Source organism: Oryctolagus cuniculus, chromosome 4 (assembly GCF_051225735.1).
Source record: "Oryctolagus cuniculus isolate XC-2025 breed Fujian yellow rabbit chromosome 4, ASM5122573v1, whole genome shotgun sequence".
In the NCBI taxonomy this organism is placed as follows: Eukaryota; Metazoa; Chordata; class Mammalia; order Lagomorpha; family Leporidae; genus Oryctolagus; species Oryctolagus cuniculus.
In genome coordinates, this window is record NC_142870.1 from 76,432,521 (window position 1) to 76,447,664 (window position 15,144).

General features: G+C 44.3%; 1 non-coding gene across 2 annotated transcripts in view; it reads left to right on the top strand.

Annotated features, from left to right (window-relative positions):
• Positions 1-1,229: 1,229 nt before the first annotated feature.
• LOC103350545 (uncharacterized) overlaps positions 1,230-15,144 on the top strand; it is a 53,854-nt gene continuing 39,939 nt past the window's right edge. Inside the window, exons 1-3 of one of the 2 annotated variants that reach the window (XR_016233125.1) lie at positions 1,445-1,756; positions 2,032-2,141; positions 10,420-10,558. This is a non-coding gene — a transcript (uncharacterized LOC103350545). Of the gene's footprint in view, positions 1,757-2,031; positions 2,142-10,419; positions 10,559-15,144 lie in introns of those variants that run through there. The other variant, XR_016233126.1, reaches the window with a different exon arrangement.

Here is a 15,144-nt window from a genome sequence, read left to right on the forward strand (position 1 = left end):
CGGCGGCGGCGGCTCCTCTCCTCATTGCGCCAGGAGCAGCTGCAGGCGGCGGCTGGATCCAGCGGCCATGGCGGCGGCGGTGGCGGAGGCAGCTCCCTTCAGACCCCAGGCAGCGGCTCCTCGACTGCTCCCCATACGCCGGGGACATGGGAACCCGGCAACCGCTTCCGTCTCCCTCGGGGCCCCCTCCCCCGTCCAAAGCACCAGCGCGGCCGCCCTCACGCCCCGCGCCTCAGCTCCGTGTCCGCTGAGGAAGTGTCCGTGCTGTGCCCCCAGTCCGGAGCCCTGTCAGCGGCTGCGGGGCCGGCTCCTCCTCGCTTCCTTCCTTCCTTTGTCACTCGGCCCGGGCGGCGGCGGCGGCGGCGGCAGCGGCAGCACAAACCCGCATTCGCCCGGGTCGGGGGCTGCTCTGTGTGAGGAGCTCCGTCTGCGCAGCCGCCTAGCGCCTTCCCCCTCCCCCTCCCTCTCCCCGCCTCCTACTCGTCCTCCGCCTCCTTCCTCCCCCACCCAGCCTTATACCGCCCCGCGCCCCGCCGCCCGCGTAACAGGCGTCTGGGAATCGCCGGCCGAGCCCAACGCCCGCCCTCTTCGGCGGCGGAGCCGAACCCCCAGCGAAGCCAATCACGGGCGTCGTTTCTTTGCGGCTCCTCCCGGAAAAAGCCGATCGGCCTGAAGAGCCAATTAGAAAGGGCCCCCGGGAAGCCTCGCCTAGAGAGCGGAAAATGCCGAAGGCATCCGAACGGAAAGAAGGTGGATTCGGCTTGTTCTGTGGCTGGCTGGAGGACAAATTCGACGAGGGCAACAGGGGCCAATCACAGTCGTCGCCCTCGCGAATAAGCATTAAAGAGTTAAGGACGGTGAAACCCAGAGTCGCTGGTGAAGCTGCAGGGCTGCGAGTTGGGGCTGCTTCGTAATTGGCTGGAAAACTCCGCTGGGAGTGAACCTCCCTCGATGATTGGCGAAGGGCAGGGGGCTTCCGAGGACATGTGGCCAGTCAGAAGACCTCCCCCCTCGCCAAGGTGGGGCGAGGAAAGCGGAGGGAGGATGTCTATAAGGTGCCGTCTCATTGGCCGGAAGCTTTGGAGCCGGGAGGGGTGGCGAAAGAGAAAGGGAGGGAGGCCGAAACCCTTAGCGGTGGCCAATGGGCCCTGACTGCCATCCAATCGCAAGACCTAGCTGCAGCGTGATTGGCGTTTGGCCTTCGGCGGCGGTCCCAGGAGCTGAGAGAAGCTTGACTGGGCTGGGGCGGACTTGTGTGTCGGGCTCGCTTGTGGCTGCTCCCGACCGGTGTGGAAACCGCAGTTAAGGAAGCACGAGCCCTCCCCTCAGCCGTCCGAAACTGCTGCGGTCGGCGGGGCCGGTTTCTGAGGCGCGCTCAAATGAGCAGAGGGTCCAGGGGCTCCCCCCGCCCACGAGAGGCTCTCCGCGGGGCGCGGCTGGCTCTGCCCTCAGCCCGAGATCGCGCCTGCCGAGTGTCAGCGGCGTCTTTCCTGAAAGGGCCTGACGGCCGAAGGGGTCTCCCCAGCGGGGTGCGAGCCCTCAGATGCTAAAGTACGAACAAAGCTTCCAGAGAGGCAGCGCCTATGGGCGGCCGCGCCTCGCCCTGTCCGGGGCCATTGACAGAGTGGGGTTCACTGTGGTTGGTGCGCGCGCCCGGGCCGGGCCTTCTGGAAACGCCCCCCGAAAGATGAGCTCATGCTGGATGCGCGCGCTCCTTGGGCGCGACCGCCCGGCTCAGAACTGGCCCCGAAAGCAGGTGAGGGGAAATGCGGTCAAGCCGGATTTCCTGAAGCCTCCGAGGCAACGGGGAGTCGGAAGAGCCCATAGTAGCTTTGGGTCTTTGGGAGCCTCACTGAACTATAGAAGTGGTTTCGGAGAAGGCCTCATACATAAACCAGTGTCTATTGTTCTGCCAGAGAAGCAGTTCCTTTCGTCCAGTAAGGTGGGGCTGTGTTAGGACAGCAGAGAACGTAGAGGGGGCAGTTGCCATCCCGACTGTAATCCAGTGGCGCCTGTCATTTCCACCTGCAGAGTCATCCCTTTCTGTTAAGATGCTATCTCCAGAAAGCACCTGTGAAAGAACCCATACTTGATCAGATTACCTGGCTGCTGCTTTGCAGAACTAATGAAGGGCTTGAGAGGTAAGGAAGTAACCTTTGATGGGAGACAGGAAAGTCTAGATAGGGCTTGCAGGAAAACAAATGAGACTGGCCTGGTGCAAGACAGTGGGGGATGATAGGGAATATGACAAATTGGAGCTTACATGCTTAACTAAAGGGACTAGCTGCTGAGTGCGAGCGGGTTGTTGCCCTTGCAAAATGTTGGTTCTGTTCAGAGACACTCGGTTTTATTCCAAAAGAAACCTTGAAGTTGGATTTTTGTGCAAAGTCTCTGGATTTTTTAAGTATTGGCTACTAGCATTTTAAAACCCTGCAGGCCAAACTAAAAACATCTCAGGCTAGATGTGACCAATAGGCAATCAATTTGTAATCTCAAACCTAAGATTGCATTTTTATAGCAGTAGAGACTCTTGTTCTTTGCAATTAAAAGAGAACATGAGGTCATGGATGCTATGGGGGAGGGTAAAGAATGTTAAAAGCAAACTCAGTGCTTGGCAACTCTGTCATCTTAATCGTGCCTCTCCATGCTATTATGAAAGACCTTTGCCACTGTTTCCTGAATGTCCTGTGATGCAAAGCTTTAAATCCTGCCTCCTTCTGTACTTCCCATCCCTGTTCAGTTACACCAGCAGGAAAATAAATAACAAATGTTTAATTATACAAATTGGAAACACGGTTGTTTGTATATAAATACAAAAGTAGTCTACTCTAAGGTTATAATTAGTTTTGCTGTCCTGCCTTCCAATATTTTGAACTGATATTGTTTAAAGACTTGACCAAGTGGGGGAAATTTTATAGGAGAAAAAAGGGTGTATTTCAGTCTAAAATTAGGACTTGAGGACAAAGTTTGTGTGAGAATACAGAACTATTGAAAACAACATTCTGTCATTTTCTCTGAACTTTCAAACCTACTCTACCTGTCATATGCTGTTAATCACATAAAAAGTCATAATAATTTTAACAGTTAATATTTATTGTTTACAGTGTATCAGTGTTCCAATGCGCTCTTCAGTTCCTTGTGCATAACCCTCTTAAACTTTAAAATAATCCTGTGAAGTTAAGTACTGTTATCACTTGCAATTTTTGCATGTGGAAACTGAGGCGCAGTAAAGGTTCACTAACTTACCCAAGGTTCACAAAACTAAAATGCAGAACCAAGGTTCACATACCTCTTTCTTGTACATAGTCCTCACCTCTCTGCGGGTGTCGAAAGTCACAGCTTAACCTGCACCACAACACTGGCCCCTGAAGGCGGGATTAATAATAAAGGAACACATAGATTATAAGGTACACTTTATTTTGTTGAAGCCAGAGTGAACCATTCCCAACAGAATGTGAGCCAACTCTTCCCAGGATTTCACTTATTTGGCCAATATGAATCAAACACCTAAATGTTATTGGGTGCTTAAAATGTAATAGGATATTCACTCTGCTCCAGGTACTTGCAGTGAGATACAATGAGATGGAAAGAATTGTTAAGTGATAAACCCTAGGAAAGCCCACCAATAGCAGGACCAATGTGAAGATTAACAGGAAGGGTTAAGATCCCCATATCAGATACCTTGCCCTAGCTCCTGACTCCAGGTTCTTGCCCACACAGACCCAAAGACAGTGATGATGGCTCAAGTGACTGAATTCCTGCCACCCATAAGGGAAACCTGGATTGTGTTCTGCCTCCTGGCTTTGACCCCAGGACCAGATGTTGTAGACATATGGGAAGTGAACCAGTGGGAATGGGCACTCTCTGTCTCTCTCTGTTTCCTTGTCCATCTCTGAGTGTATGTCTCTCTGCCTCAAATTTTTTAAAAGGCAGGAGTCGAGTCCCAGCTATTTCATTCTTCCAGTACAGCTTCCTGCTAGTGGGCCTGGGAGCCAGCAGATAATGGATGATGGCCCAAGTATGTGGGTTCCTCCCATCCATGTGGGAGACTCAGATGGAGTCCCTGGGTTCAACCTGGACTGACCCCAGCTGTTGGCAGGCATTTGGGGAGTGAAGCATCAGACAGAAGATTTTCTCTTTTTAAGAAGGGCAGCCCCAAGGAGTCTGCAGACCCTTACTGGGCATCCTTCTGGGCCAGGTTGCCCTGGGTTGCCCCTTCAGCTCCCCCATGAGCCCTGCCAGCCAGGTTCTCAGGCACTGTGCCTTCCTCAGGCATTTCTGGCTGCTGTGACCTAGCTCGCATCTCCTGGGCAGGCTGCCCCTCCTAGCTTCTACTACAAGAGCACTCCCTCCCTGCTCCATCCCAGGAAATGGTACTCTCCTGGCTCCATGTGGCACTTCTGGGCTCCTGACTAGGCCAGGGGAGGTCTTTCTCCCCTTCCTTGCACAAAGTTCCCCCTGGGCCCAGCTTGTCAAGCTCCTGCCCTGGCCCTGGGGAGGAGTCTGCCTCACTTCCTGACATGCCAAAATCCCCAGAGCCCTGTTCCTGCCCCCTTCTTGCAGCTGCATTTTTACTTTGTACACTTTGGGGTCACAGTTGCATCATTTTATATTAAATAATCAGAATAAATCAAGCAAGCCTGCACAACAACAACAAAATCTGTCTCTCCTTCTCTGTCACTTTGTCTTTCAAATAAGATGTATAGATCTTTAAAAAAATTACCTTTACAATGGTTAATTTATTTGTTGACACTGGCCCCAGCCTTAGTTCCTACATCAAAGAAGCAGATGTTACATGGTCTACAATATAACTATCCTGAGGGAAGTGGGCAAATCCCACAGTGAGGTGCCCTGCTTTTTGAAATGTTCAGCAACGTTGTTCATTCGTTCGTTCGTTCGTTCTTTCTTTCTCTCTCTTTTTTTTTGACAGGCAGAGTTAGACTGTGAGAGAGAGACAGAGAGAAAGGTCTTCCTTCCGTTGGTTCACCCCCAAATGGCTGCTACGGCCGGCACGCTGTGCTGATCCGAAGCCAGAAGCCAGGTGCTTCCTCCTGGTCTCCCATGAGGGTGCAGGGCCCAAGCACTTGGGCCATCTTCCACTGCCTTCCCAGGCCACAGCAGAGAGCTAGACTGGAAAAGGAGCGACCAGGACAGAATCCGGCGCCCCAACCAGGACTAGAACCCAGGGTGCTGGCGCTGCAGGCGGAGGATTAGCCTAGTGAGCCGCATTTTTAAGTGCATTTCTAGATCATTACTTGGTTTTAACTAAATTGACTCCCATAGGTGACGAAAAATGATTTCTGCAAATAAGTATAGATTACAGATTTTATTAGTTGTTCAAGAACAAACAAAATGACACTGACATTCTCTTGGTAAGAGCTCTTAATCAGCCACATCACTGGGTAAAAATAATAATATGCTAATCAAATTTGACAGGAGGAAATCCTCAAATTTCTGAAATTCCTAATAAAAATTTTTGTAATAGAAGTTACTACTATTTTTTTAGAAGATTTTTATTTATTTGTTTGAAAGGCAGAGTTACAGAGGGAGAGGTCTTCTATCCACTGCTTCACTCCACAAGTGACTACAATAGCCAGAGCTGGGCAGATTCAAAGCAGGAGCTTCTTCCAGGTCTCCCACACAGATGCAGAGGCCCAAGGACTTGAGCCATCTTCCACTTTCCCAGGCCATAGCAGAGAGCTGGATTGGGAGAGATGCAGCCGGGACTCAAACCTGCACTCATATGGGATGCCTGCACTGCAGGCAGTGGCTCACCCCGTTCTGCCACAGGGCCAGCTCCTACTGTCTACTATTATTAGAGTCAAACCTTATCCTAAATTGAAGTATGATGGAGCTGTAGTTATGCTAGCATGAAGTCTTCACGATTACCAAAATGTTTAAAAACTCAGCATCTGGGACAGTGTTAATAGTGTTTTTAAAGGGGAAGGGAGTAATTGGAGAACAAAAAGGTTTAGGGTCTTGGGTCTGGCATTGTGGTACTTCAGGTTAACTGCCTGCCACACCAGCATCCATATTAGAGCGCCAGTTAAAGCACCAGCTGCTCTACATCCAGTGCAACTCCCTGCTAACATGCCTGGGAAGGCATCAGAAAATGGCTGGAGTTCTTGATCCCATGCCACCCATGTGGGAGACCTGGCCTGGGTAAAGCTACTGGCTCCTGGCTTTGGCCTGGCATGGCCCTGACCATCACAGCTATTTGGGAAGTGAACCAGCAGATGGAAGATCTCTCTCTCTCTCTCTTTCTCTCTCTCTCAAATACATAAAATACGGGACAACACTGTGGTGCAGCAGGTTAAAGCCCTGTCTTGAAGCGCTGGCATCCCATATGGGCGCTGGTTCTACTCCCAGCTGCTCCTCTTCCGATCCAGTTCTCTGTTATGGCCTGGGAAAGCAGTAGAAGATGGCCCAAGTCCTTGGGCCCTGCACCTACATGGAGACCGGGAAGAAGCTCCTGGCTCCTGGCTTCAGATCGGCACAGCTCCAGCCATTGCAGCCATATGGGGAGTGAACTAGTGGAGGGAGGACCTCTTTCTCTGTCTCTACCTCTCTCTGTAACTCTTTCAAACAAATATGTAAAGTAAATATTAAAAAAAAAAGATTTAGGATCTTATTATTTTTAAAATGTTCTTTATTATACTTTCTTCCTTTTTATTTTTGTATATATCATAATATACATACTATATTAGTTCAAGATTAAGATAAAAAAGTTTGTTGACAACTAGCTTACATAAAATTAGTTGTCCAGATGGGTAAGAAAGGGAAGAACACTCCAGGCAAAGACAAGAGGATATGCAATGACAGAAATACATGTAACAAGATATTCAGAAACCTAAAGGTACTGTGAAATTAATGTAGCATATAAGATTTGAACCAGGTGCCAGCACTGTGGCATAGCAGATAAAGCTACCTTCAGTACCAGTTCAAGTCCCAGCTGCTCCACTTATGATCCAGCTCTCTGCTATGGCTTGGGAAAACAATGGAAGGTGTCCCAAGTGCTTGGACCCCTGCACCCACATGGAAGACCTGGAAGAAGCTCCTGGCTCCTGGCTTTGGATCAGCCCAGCTCCAGCCATTGTGGCCATTTAGGGAATGAACCAGCAGATGGAAAACCTCTCTGTGTCTCTGTCTCTCTGTAACTGTTTCAAATAAATAAATAAATCTTTAAAAAAAAATATTAGAACCAAGAGAAAATAAAGAAGCCAATAATGGATAATAGAAGAGCAGTGAACTAAGCTATGCTATCTTAGCTCCATAGTAGGTAGCCAGCAAGGACTAAAGGCAACTAAAAAATATATTTAGGAAACAATACTATTTGAAAAATGCAGACTGCAGATTATACTCATATATATATATATATATATATGTACCATATTTCCAATTCTGCAAAATATAAATACATTTAGGTGAAGATTGAAAAGAAAAACAAAATAATTTTGTTAGTATATTTTCATGTTTAATTATACATGGAAATATTCACTCCAAATGTTTTTGTTTAGTATTTTTGTAATAAATTTCTATTTTCTTGATTTTAAAAGGAATTGGCTCTCAAAATAACACATCTCTTCACTGTAATTCACACGTACCTCAGCAGCCTCTGAATACAATGGAAGTTTTAACAAAAACTCCAAATCTCAGCAGAGCCTTCCAACCAAGTTTTTACTGATAATTCTTTTGTCATGAATTGAATTCAGAAAACCAGGCAATATTTATTAAGTACATACAAATGCAAGGTATCTGGTAGGCATCTGATACAAAGAAATACATGAATGGTCCTATGCTCTTAGGGAGCTTTATTAACCCTTTCGAGAACAACTACATGAAAAGTTAAATAATAAATTCTAAAAGTTATATTTTGAGTTCATCAGAAAGTTGTCAAACAGTGTAATTTGCCAACATAAGTATGGTTGTTACTCTTATCCTCAAGTAACCAGAAACTTAATCATGGTCTCCCATGTTGGTGGCAAGGATCCAAGTACTTGAGCCATCATTTACTGCTTCCTAGATGTGCATTAACAAGAAGCTGGAATCAGAAGCCAAACTGAGATTCAAATCTGGGCACTTCAATATGAAACAGGGGCATCTCAAGCAGTATTTTAATAGCTACACAAAACTGTCCCAAATACTCTTAATTGTCAAAGACAGCTGGTACTAAGATAAAAGCAAAGCCTTGAGGAATCCTTTTAGTTGTTTATGCTTATCACATTTTTTGCTTCTGACAGTATAATCATAAGTTTTGTAAAAAGATTTATTTATTTATTTGGAAAGCAGAGTCACAGAGAGGGCAAAGAGAGTTCTTCCATCCACTGGTTCACTCCCCAAATGGCCACAACAACAAAGCTGGGCCGATGCAAAACCAGGAGCATCTTTGGGATTTCCCACGTGGGTACAGGGGCCCAAGTAGTTGAGTCCTCTTCAACTGCTTTCCCAGGCCATAGCAGAGAGCTGGACAGGAAGTGGAGAATCTGGGACTTGAACTGGGGCCCATAGGTGATGCCGGCGCTGCAGGTGGTGGCTTTACCCCCTACGCCACAGCACTGGCCACCATAAGTTTATTATCTTATTGAACTGATTACATTATCTCACACTACTTTTATTTTATTTATTTTATTCCATTTCTACTTGCATTTCCTCGAGAGCTTTTTTAGATAAAAGTGCAAATATTTTCATACTGAGTTAAGTAAATGAATTCACATGAACTAAAATCAGGATGTGTTGATTAAATACTTTGATCTAAGCATACTTTTATGCCAATACAGATTTATTGAACTATTGATGCTAAGTTATATAAAACTGCATCATTTTAATTAAGGCTATTAGTTTACATTTGGCAATCTCAAAGTACTTGTGATATTAGGTTGGTCAGTTTAAATACTGTATTTCCTTGTTGGATAAACACACAGTCTTTACACTGAAATGTTAATGCATACAAAGCAACAAGGCATTGTTAAATAAAACAGCAATGATTACTAGAAATTAGGTCTTATGACCAATGGCGTATGATTAAAATTACTTCCCACATTCACATCCACAGTACTTGTCCACCATTTAACATCTCAATTAAAATACTACACATGTGAAACAATAACTAGCAGGCAAAGGAACTAAACCTGTATATTTGGTACACTTTGCAAGTACACTTATGCATGAGTAAGCAAGGGATTCACAGAATTTACAGCAGAAGAAGACAAAAATGATTTATAAAAATACTAAATCATTAAAAATTATTTGAAAATATGCTCTTCCTATTGTAGACCCCTACTGTACACAAAACCATAAACATTGTTCCCTATGTAAACAAAAAATAAACATAAGGAGATTTGAAAAGTCTGCATATTTCCATCCAACGGATTTTAAAGGCAAAGACTTTAAGACATTATACTGAAAGGACTATCATATTTTAAGGACAAGAATGCTGTCTCTATGGGTTTTTCAAAAATCAAAAAACTATATAGCTGTACCAATTAAAGCACTTATTTTGTGTGATACAATGATAATGACCTTGAGTTTCTTTAAAAAAATACAATAAGCTACAAGTAGCAAAGTAGCAAAATTATCTGGAGTAGTCTATATATTGAAGCACTTTGGACATTCATTTATTATGTCAAGATGTAACAATGCTTTTAGGTTTTACATTACTGTACTCTCCAATACAAAGTGTTAAAGTATCTAGTACACCATTTTCTTTAATTTTTTAAATTTTTATTTAAGTTATACAAGTTCCATATATTTCATATATACAGATTTAGGAACATAGTGGCACTTCCTCCTCTACTCTCCCTCCAGCACATGCATCAAGCTTTCCTCCCCCTTCTCTCACATCCCCACTCTTTTTGCAAACATCTATTTTCAGTATGCTTAATGATCATATAGTTAACTCTACTCTAAATAAAAAGTTCAAAAAATAGTATGAAGAGAAAAAAAAAAAAAACAAAAACACTGTTCTTCAATGGAAAAGACAAGGGCTATAAATGATCACTGAATCTCACAATGTCTATTTCACTCCAATACATGGCATTTCAGGTACTCTATTAGTTACCTCAGATCAGGGAACACATATGATATCTGTCTTTTTCAGATTGGTTTATCTCACAAAGTGTAATGGTTTCCAGTTGCGTCCATCTTATGGCATAAGACAGGATTCATTTTTTTTTTTTTACAGCTGATAGTACTCTGTAGTGTATATATACTATAATTCCTTTATCCAGTCAACAGTTGTTGGACATCTGGGCTGATTCCCTATCTTAGCTATTATGAATTGTGTTACAGTGAACATGGGAGTGCAGATAACTCAAATACTGATTTCTTTTGCTGTGGATAAATTCCCAGGAGTGGGATGGCTGGGTCACATGGTAGGTCTATATTCAGATTTCTGAGGTATTTCCATACTGTCTTCCGCAGTGGCTACACCAGTTTATATTCCCACTGACAGCGGACCTGAGTACCTTTTCCCATACATCCTCACCAGCATTTGTTACTTGTTGATTTCTGTATGGGAGCTATTCTAACTGTAGTGAGGTGAAACCTCATTGTGGTTTTGATTTGCATTTCCCTGGTGTTTAATGATCCTGAGCATTTTCTTATGTGTCTGTTGACCATTTGTATCGCCTCTCTTGAAAAATGCCTATTCACGTTCTTTGCCCATTTCTTAAGTGGATTGTTTGTTGTTGTTGATTTTAAAAGTGTGGATCAATTAAATTTTTTAAAAACTTTATTTTCACTTTATTTGAAAGAGACAGAGACAGAAAGATGGATATCTTCCACCCTCTGATTCACACCCCAAATGCCCACAACAGCTTGAGCTGGAACAGGCAGTAGCCAGAAGCCTAGAACCCAATCTGAATCTCCCTCATTGGTGGTAGGGACTTGAGCCACCATCTGTTGCTTCCCAAAGTATGCATTAGCAAGAAGCTGGAATCAAGTGGAGGCCCTAGGGACTTCAACACAGCACTCCAAGATGGGCTGCCAGCATCCCAAACCACATATTCACAGATGCTCCTAATGTCCATCCCTAGGCATACTTTTTTACAGCAAATTCTAGACAATTCAGGTTTGTTTTCATATGCATTGAAATATAATAAGTAGGGGCAGGGGTTTGACAAAGTGGTTAAGATACCACTTTTGGCCGGTGCCGCGGCTCACTAGGCTAATCCTCTGCCTAGTGGCGCTGGCACACCGGGTTCTAGTCCCGGTCGGGTGCCGGATTCTGTCCCGGTTGCCCCTCTTCCAGGCCAGCTCTCTGCTGTGGACAGGGAGTGCAGTGGAGGATGGCTCAGGTGCTTGGGCCCTGCACCCCATGGGAGACCAGGAAAAGCACCTGGCTCCTGGCTCCTGCCATCGGATCAGCACGGTGCGCCGGCCGCAGCGCGCTGGCCGCGGCGGCCATTGGAGGGTGAACCAACGGCAAAAGGAAGACCTTTCTCTCTGTCTCTCTCTCTCACTGTCCACTCTGCCTGTCAAAAAAAAAAAAAGATACCACTTTTAAGATGCCTACATCCCATATTGGAATACCTAGGTTCAAGTTCTGGCCCTGCTCTTGATTCCAATTTCCTGCTAATGTGCCTGTGATAGGCAGCAGGTGATGGCTCAAGTATTTGGATTCCTGCAACCCAACTAAGAAAGAAAGGAGGAGAGAGAGGGAGGTAATAAATACAAGTCTGAGAAATTCTCAGAACAAATATTTTAGTACCTTAATAGTCAGCTGTAAATCAGAAATGGTCAGATTTTCTTCACAAGGGAATAAGATTCACATCTCTCATAACAGAATAAAAGTACTTCTCCTTATATTATGTAGATGTGAAAGCTACAAGAAAATTGGCATTTCATTTTTAACTATTGAATTTTTTAAGGGTAAGGAAAGAAAAAAAAAGTTGGGGAAAAAATGAAGTCCCCTGGATTATCCAAAGACCAATTCCAAAATGCATACGGCCTATTTCCCCCAGTAAGGCCAGAGTCTCTTGGATTGTGGCCAACAAGATGCATCATCGCTGTAACTTCATTACTGTGCCCTGCAGGACGGAATTCTAAGAGCAAATGGGAGGGAATGTGAAAAGCTCTGAGGAATGTAACATCAGATCAGACAGTAGTGGAAAGTGCTAGATACTATGGAAAAGAAAGGATTCTTACGGGAGAGGGTTTTTGCAGTTCAGGGCTGATTCCCTATCTTAGCTATTATGAATTGTGTTGCAGTGAACATGGGGGTGCAAATAACTGTTTCAAATACTGATTTCTTTTGCTTTGGATAAATTCCCAGGAGTGGGATGGGTAGGTCACATGGTAGGTCTATATTCAGATTTCTGAGGTATTTCCATACTGTCTTCCGCAGTGGCTACAACCAGTTTATATTCCCATTTTGGAAGCCCATTAACCCAGTCATTATTTTTATAATTAATATGTATTAGTAGTGTCCAGTACTTGAAGATTAGAATAATAATTTATAAAAATAATAACTATATTTCCCAAAATGACTTTTATTTCCCTTTTAAGAGCATTTGGGAATCTCAGGAAAACAACAATTTAGATTTTTTTTCTTTTTAGGGAATCAGCCTGAGATAGCTAATTACATTTTTCTCTCAGTACATTTCTACTTTCTCTAACCAGTTTTCTTTTAAAGATCTATTTATTTATTGAAAAGGCAGAATGAGAGACAGAGAGAGAGGGAGATGAGGGCCGGCGCCATGGCTCACTTAATCCTCTGCCTGTGGTGCCAGCATCCCATGTGAGCACTGGGTTCTAGTCCCGGTTGCTCCTCTTCCAGTCCAGCTCTCTGCTGTGGCCCAAAAGGGCAGTGGAGGATGGCCCAGGTGCTTGGGCCCCTGCACCCACATGGGAGACCAGGAGGAGGTACCTGGCTCCTGGCTTTGGATCGGTGCAGCACCGGCCGTGGTGGCCATACGGGGATGAACCAACAGAGGGAAGACCTTTCTCTCTGTCTCTCTCTCTCTCTCACTGTCTATATATCTACCTGTCAAATAAATTAGAAAAAAAAAAAATGAAAGAGAGGGAGATTTCCATCTGTTGGTTTACTCCTCAAATGGCCATAATGGTTGGGGCTGGGCCAGGCCAAAGCCAGGAACCAGTTGCTCTATTCAAGTCTCCCACATAAATGGCAGGAAACCAAGTACTTGGACCATCTTCCTCTGCCTTCCCAGGTACATTAGAAGAGAGCTGGATCAGAAACAAAACACTGGGACTCAGACTGGTGCTTGTATATGGGATACCAGCATTGCAGGTGGTGGCTTAACCCACCACAACACTGGAACACTCTCTAACCATTTTTAAGAATACAATTTGGCCGGCGCCATGGCTCACTAGGCTAATCCTCTGCCTGCAGCGCCAGCACACTGGGTTCTAGTCCCGGTGGGGGCGCCGGATTCTCTCCCGTTCGCTCCTCTTCCAGTCCAGCTCTGATGTGGTCCGGGAGTGCAGTGGAGGATGGCCCAGGTCCTTGGGCCCCGCACCCGCATGGGAGACCAGGAGGAAGCACCTGGCTCCTGGCTTCAGATCAGCACAGTGCACTGGCCACAGTGGCCATTGGGGGGTGAACCAACGGCAAAAGGAAGACCTTTCTCTCTGTCTCTCTCACTGTCCACTCTGCCTGTCAAAAATAAATAAATAAATTAAAAAAAGAATACAATTTGAATACAGTTTTAATTGTTAGTTTTCTTATCAGAAGTACTCCCATTATTTTAGTTTTTAATCATGAAACACTTTGTGGTTGTATAAGATTTCATAAACATTGATCAGTGTTGAAAAATACAAGAAAAGATAAAAACAATGTATCCTTATTACACCAGGAAGTGCTCACTGTGTATCTACTTACTGTAAGCTCAAAACTGTGTCACTTGTGGTAGGAAACACATATGCCTGTATTTGAGAAAACTGCTGATATGTTTTTAAAACCTCACTATAGTTTATTCAACTGCATTTTTTAAATATTTCCAGTGTGAAACGGGTATGGGTTCTTTCAAAATTAAAAGCAAATCTCTTATAGAGCTTTGTCAACTGGAACTCTGAGTAAACTATTTTGTGGAGGTTAAGCTTTTAATCTAGCATCAGAGGAGTTAATGTGAAGTACTTCTAAATACAAGGGAAACCACTGAGTAGGAAAAAAATTCATCAACAGGGAGTTGCCAGAAAGCACAACACATACATGATTTGCCTTTATATCTAAGTTTCTTCCTCATTAGATAGAATTACATGAATATATGAAGGATTTCTTTTGATCTCAGTTACACGTAGTAGCAACTCAGTAAATGTTTGCAAAACGAGTAGGTGATTATAATTGGAAAATGAGGCCTAGTTATAACCATTAAAATTACAGTTTTATAAAGTTTTTGTATATAAGGAAGCACTCAGCAGGAATGCCCCCAAAGAAAAACATTTGCTTCATTAATTTTTTTGGTTTTCTGAATGTTTTCCTTACATTAAAAAAATTTCCGGTATTGTTGCTATAATATGCTTTGGGTGTCAATTTTTAAAAATTAAATACATTGAAATATTAAAAAAGAATCACAATGTAGAACAAAGCTGTGTTCGCTACTGGCCTTCAAACATGTCTTGGCATATCTGGCAAATTAGTAGGCGCAGGCTGCCAACAGGTGGTTTAAATAAGGGTTTTGGTAGAAAGACTGCCAGGAAGGGTTGGTGCCAGAGGTGAGGGGAGGTTGGCCACACTGTTCTTCAATTTGCACTGCCTCAGTCACCAGCCAGTGTCCCAGTTGTTCAGTACTCACATCATACCAGTTGTTAACCTGTTCTGAATGTCACCCTTCCTTATGTATCTTGAAGATTCATACAGTAATGCAAACCCCAAGGACTCCCCTTGGAGAACATCAAAAACAGAAATAAGAGCACTAAAATATTTATTGCATCACAAAATATAATCCAAAGTTGAATGATTGCATCTTGTGGCCACTTGTGCAGAAAATATGGTATGATTTTGCAGACTTCAGTAAACACAGAAGCATTTTGATTACTCGAGGGTCACATGGGAGATCAGGAGATGGATTTCCAACAGAAGGTAGTGGTGACCTGGTTTCACGGGGCTGTCTCACTGATGAGTGCCAGACAATGGAAACCTCAGCAGCAGATATCCATGTGGCTACAGATAAGGCTTCTTATTTA